Genomic DNA, 6,000 nt, shown 5'->3' with positions numbered 1-6,000 from the left:
TCTGAGTACCCTGGGGAAGGCCTCGAAGGGAGGCCGAAGAGGCCACGTTAAGAAGGGAGGACGGCAGGCGCGGGCAGCACCCGGACTTCAGTTCACGACCCCGTTATTCCACGGAAAAATGGAACATTCTGCTCCTTCCGCCAGCAGAGGGGAGGTGGGGAGAATCCTTCGATCTCATCTGGGAGAGACAACGCGGACGCAGCAACCCGAATCCGGGACGCCGGGAACCGCGTTACGGGAATCGCAGCCGCTCGGAGGGCCTCCCCGTCGCCTTCGGGCAGCCGCTGAGCCAATGCCGGCGCGCGTCGGGTCTCGCGGGCGCCAATCAGCTTACAGATCCCAAGTCCGGGGGCGGGGCGTTACGGAGCGCCGCGGGGCGGGGTCAGGGGGCGCGTCGCCCCGCCGCGGGAGGAGGGCCGCGTGCCGCGTTTGCGGGAAGGAGCCGGGAGTGACCCGAGGACGGGGCGAGGAGCCTACGGGCCCGCGGAGCCCCGTTGGGAACGCACGGACGCAGCTGAGCTGGGGCCCGCGGCTGCCGGCCGAAGGGCCCGGCCCAGCCTGGCGCCGAGGGGGACGTGCACTGTGGACACGCGGAGAAGCGAGTCACCGCGGCCTTTAGGTGAGGAGGGGCCGTGGTCGAGTTGAAGGGCCGTGTAGCGGGAGGGGGAGGGCTGCGTCGGGGCGGCCAGGGGACCTGGCACTCGAGGGGGCCACCCTTCTCCGGGAGAGGGGCGCCCCGACAGCGCGCGCCCCAAACTTCTTGTTATCCCAGCCTGGAAATCCCCACATTCCTTCCTCTCCCTGTTCCCACACCTCCGAATTTGATCTCCACAACTTTATCACGGAGATTTAAGTACAAGCCTCACTTCCAACACCACACACACACACACACACACACACACACACACACACACACACACACACACACACACACACACACACACACACACACACACACACACACACACACACACGCCCTTCTGAACCATACCCCTTTTTGGTTACCAAATCCCCACTTTTTCCCCAGTCCTCTTTCCATCTCCCCTTAAATTCCACTAGTCCCGCACTTGACCCTTCATTTTCAACTCGGAGGTGAATTTTCTTTCCCCAAAGCCATCTTTTCATACTTAAATGGTAACGTTTCAACGTTGCTGAAAGTTACACCATACTTATATAATTTCCAAGCTAATGTCTCTTTTCTTCTTTTGATCGCTTACATGGCTTGGCCCTAATAAACCCCGCATACCACTGTATCGTAAAGGCGCCGAATTCTGTCTTTTTAAATTCTCTCACCCGCTCCCCCAAGTTTAAAGATGATTCCAAGTAGCAAGGTTCTGTTTTTCAGTATTTTTTCAAACTGAAAAAAATATCACAGCTTAAAAATAAGACCTGCCACTTTTGTTCTTTTCTTTTTTTCTTCAGAAGGAAACCCATTTCGGTTTAATTTGTGTAGTATTGGGCATTTCAGCGATTATACTGCTTTAAAATAATTATTTGTTAGAATGCCAGGATGAATATTCTAAAAGATTGTAGTGTTTGGTTTAGTCAGTGCTGTAAACAAACCCTTTAGACTGTGTGACTGCCAGCTTCAAGTTGGAACAACTCTTAATTTGAAATTACTCAGATCATCGTATGAGCTATTCGCCATTATCATAATTTCTTAAATTCATGTTAATTCCTATTTGGAAGTATTTTTTAACTGTAAGCTGGAATACTGCAATGTTAGAACCAACTTGCTATTAAGTTAAATAGTGCTTTCCAAATATTTCTCTTTGGGGACAATTTTGTTTTTAATCACAAGTGGAAGAAAAATTTACAGGATGGAGAAAGTGTCAGAAAGGGAGGATGAATTTTGTAGTACAACTTTTCTTTCATCCCAATTCCATATTATTGACAACACCTGTTTAATTTTCTCATAGGTAATTTAGAATATTATAAATACACAGCTAATTTAATACATTTTCTTAGGTAATGAAAAATGTGTTCAGTTATTTACGAATTGCCGTGTTTTCAGTTTATTTAAAATTTTTTCAAGGGAATTTGCATTTCAGTTAAACGTTAGGGTGGATGTCGATTATCATATACCTGTAGGTGTTACAATACCCACTTTATAGAGAAGGAAATTGAAGCTCAGGGTCCCTGTGAAACCTAGATCTATGTAATTGCAAATCCTGTGCTCTCAATCAGTCACTGTGTCATGTTAACACATTTCTCATAGAGGATCCACTGCTACAATTTGGTTTGGGAACTTAAGAACTCCCCAAAACTCTTCTGTAGGGAGGGTTTTTTTCTCCCAGAAGCTATTTCAGAACAGCTTATTTTAATGGGAGTCAGAATTCCCTGGCGCTAATACATTTGCAGCTTGGCTCTTAGAGAAGCATGGAATGTTCTCACAGTCTTCTCCATTTCTTTGATTGCAGAGACATTTTGATCAGAGTTGAAGTTTCTACTGAGCTTTACTATTTTACATAACAAATACTAAGCACTTAGTACTTGCTGTAGGAACGGACAAAGATGCATGAGTCGTCCTTAGGACCTTCAAAGAGTTTACAGAAATTGGGTAGACATTTTGTGAAAAATGACAAGGATGCAAGGCAGTTTTCATTATATGCAGAGTGATACAGAAGATGCTATAGGTATTTAAATTAGGGAGTAACCATTTAAGAGTTGAAAGGATGAAAGGATTTAACAGAGGTCAGCCTTGAAACCTGGGTAAGATTTGGATAAAGGGAAAAATGAAAGGAGCCCATTCCAATAGAGGTATATGTGGAAAGGGTCATAAATAATCAAGGTATAGTAATTATAATAGTCAATATATGTATAATGCTTATTTTCTGTCAGTCACTGTTTTGAACACTCTGCTTATATTAATTCATTTAATCTTCATAACCTTATGAAGTAGATCTTACTATTCTCCTTTTATAAAGAAGGAAACCCAGGCATAGAGAGCTTAATTAACTCTCCCAGTGCCACACGGCTATTAAGTGGTAGATCCAGAATTTATACCTAGACAGCCTGGCTTCAGAATCTGAGCTCCTAAGGATGGTAAATATACTACCTCTTCATATAGTATACTTGAGTGACAGTTAACTAGAATAATATGGCCATTCCAGAAAGTCTTTTAAAACCCACTCTTAATTGTCCACTATGTGCTTCAGAGTATGTTAGATTCTCAGGATATCAAAACATATAAACAAAAATTACAATACAGTGTTATGAATCCTGTTAGGGAACTGTATACAAGTGCATTGGGAGCAAAGATGTTTGTGGGAGTTGGGGGGAATTCCACAGAAGAGATGATGTTTCATCTGAGATATAGACAGTGCAGAACAGTTTGGAGAAAGACATTCTAGAGCCAAGGAATAGCATTTGTAGAAGCCCAAACTCTGAAATAGTAAAGTGTGTTAGAGAAAGTCTAGTGGTTTGCTGTGACTTGAGCTTAAAGTCTGTAGGGGTAGCTGGTAGGGCATGATAAAAGGTAAGACCAAATTGTGTATGGCATGGTGAAGTCAAGTAAAATGAAGAGCTTAAATATTTGCTTTGCATTTGGGAAACTACAAAAATAATTTCAGCATGATCTGAGTAGAAACCAGATTGCCCGCTGTTTTCTCTAGAGCTTGAGGGCAAAATCTGAGTAGAGGGTTTTGGTTTTTTTTAGAATAGACTTAAATATTGAAGAAGATAGATTGGGCAGGCACACTGAAACCAAATTTTTAGGTTCTTAAATAGCTGAAATATTTGGCATTATTATTCACCCTTTTTAAAAAGCTTTTGAGGAAAAGAGTGACAAGTTTAAAGTATGCTTAGAGAGATTTCATCCATCAATAATAATGTTCAGAATGATTTGGAGGGAAAAAAGAGACTAGAAGCAGTTATAAGTATTGAGGTGAGCAGTGCCTAAATTAGGTTGGTCATGGTGGAGGGTAGAAAAGAAAAAACAAGTGGGAAGGATCATGAAGGAAGACTGAATAAGATTTGTAACTGAGAAAAGCTAGAATGTAATGGATAGGCAAGAGACAATGATGGACCCCATCGTGGTAGGAAATTCAAGAAGGGTGACTGTTTTTAGATGGGGGGAAAAAAAGCACTGTGATTTTTTTTTTTTAAGTGCATGCATTTATGTATTTATGTGGGCATGAGTATGTGTATGTATATGTGTACGTTGTTTTTAGACCTGTTAAACTTATTTGAGTCAGAGACAGAATATCCAAGATGATGATACATAACTGAAATTAGAAGAAAGATCTCAGTCAGAATATTTGAAATTATTTTGTGTGAAGGTAATAGTTGAAGTCATACATTTTTGAAGAAGTTGGTATTTTAAAAGAATAGTAGACGCCAAATACTTTTGGGTACATTCATAGCCAGAAGATAAAACCTAGCAGAGAATTCAGTAAAGTAAATAAAGGAAAGAATATAACCACATGATATGGTTACATAGAAACCAAGAGATATGAGAAATTCAGAAAGCAGAGGTGGTCAACAATGTGAAATGCTTCAGAAATGCTTGTGATATTGTCACAATGGCTACAATCTCTTTTTTATTCTATCTAGTATATCTTAGTGAGATTTAATGAGAAGTGTTAGCCAATTGACATGAGTAAGAAAGCTACATCTCTTGAAACGTGGCTATAGTATAGATTATTGTTTTAAAGCTGAATGTATACGTATCCATAGCAAGAGCTTCATTCCTTTCAGCACAATAAATCTGTTGCCCTGTTAAAATTTGAATATTCAGCCTCCAAATTTTCATTTGCTCTTGATCCAAATTAATCAGTTTCACCCTTTGCTCTAAGGTAGATTAGTTTTATCATTACTTCTGAATAATGCATTTCATACTGGTCTTCTGCACAATCTGTTTTTGTTTGGATGTTCTGTTGTATGTGTTCCCCTACGCACTCCCCCTAACACAAAGTGTTTCAGACAGCACAGCTCTGGTTTGTAGACTGGCATGCTCTGAGATTTTGCCATTGGTAATCTACAGTTATAGAGTCAAAGATGGTGTATAGTTCACGTGTATGCTACTCTCTCTGTCCAGAAAACCTTTACTCTTATTTCATGATGGGCTGTCCTGGACCCTGTCTGAATTGGGTATTCTTTTTACTCCTGTAGCACCCTGTACATATTCCACCTCTCTAAACTGAACTTCTTAAGGGCAAGAACTGTTTATTTGGCTTAAACTTTATTTGTAATGTTTTATTTCTTAAGCTATGGTGAGAACATGGATGGTCATCCAAGTACTCTTTAAACCTTTTCATAGATCTCAGACAGTCAAAGATAATTTGTAAAAGACCTGCTCTAACTATAAGGTCATAAGCATACTCTGTATTTTCTTCTAGTAGTCCTACAATTGTACTTTTACATTTATGTCCTTAATCAGTCTGGAGTGTATGTATCTGTGATGAAGTAGGGCTCTTTATTTTTTTGCTTGTGAAGACAGTTGTCGCAATACTATTTATTAAATAGTCCTTTATTTCCCCAGTGATACCAGTAGCTTTTTTTTCCATAAGATATTAAATTCTTATATATACTTGGGTCTGTTTCTGTACTTTTTGTTTTGTACTTGATTTAATTTTCTATTCCTATGCCAATGCCATGTTTTAATTACTATAACTTGATAGTATATCTTAATAGATGGTACATCAAGTATTCTGTTTTTTCTTTTTGAAAATTGGCTTTGGGCCATTTTCTAATATTTTATGTGAAATTTTAAATTGGTTTGTAAAGTAAACCACTTTGCAATTTAGATTAAAATTGTATTGCATTGATATATAAATTTGTGAAGAACTGATATCTCTCCCTCTCTCTCTCTCTCTCTCTCTCTCTCTCTCTCTCTCTCTATATATATTTGTTCCATGATATTTAAGTCTTACTAATGAACTTTTTAGTAAAGTTTTATAGTTTTCTCCATAAACTATTTGCATTGTTCTGATTTAATTGTTTTTCCTAGATATAGTTTAGTTTTTGATGCTATTGTCAATAAGATTTTTTTCTATTACA

General features: G+C 39.7%; 1 protein-coding gene across 3 annotated transcripts in view; it reads left to right on the top strand.

The window, feature by feature from the left end:
- Window positions 1-409: 409 nt before the first annotated feature.
- Window positions 410-6,000, top strand: part of IL6ST (interleukin 6 cytokine family signal transducer) — a 49,531-nt gene continuing 43,940 nt past the window's right edge. Inside the window, exon 1 of one of the 3 annotated variants that reach the window (XM_073802126.1) lies at window positions 410-619. The gene's annotated coding sequence lies outside the window, so the exon portion shown is untranslated. The remainder of the gene's footprint in view (window positions 620-6,000) is intronic. The other 2 variants (XM_019930034.3, XM_033852873.2) reach the window with 2 other exon arrangements.

Source organism: Tursiops truncatus, chromosome 3, assembly GCF_011762595.2.
Source record: "Tursiops truncatus isolate mTurTru1 chromosome 3, mTurTru1.mat.Y, whole genome shotgun sequence".
NCBI lineage: Eukaryota > Metazoa > Chordata > Mammalia > Artiodactyla > Delphinidae > Tursiops > Tursiops truncatus.
Note: the sequence above shows the minus strand (reverse complement) of the source record. Positions and strands in the feature narration are given on the sequence as shown.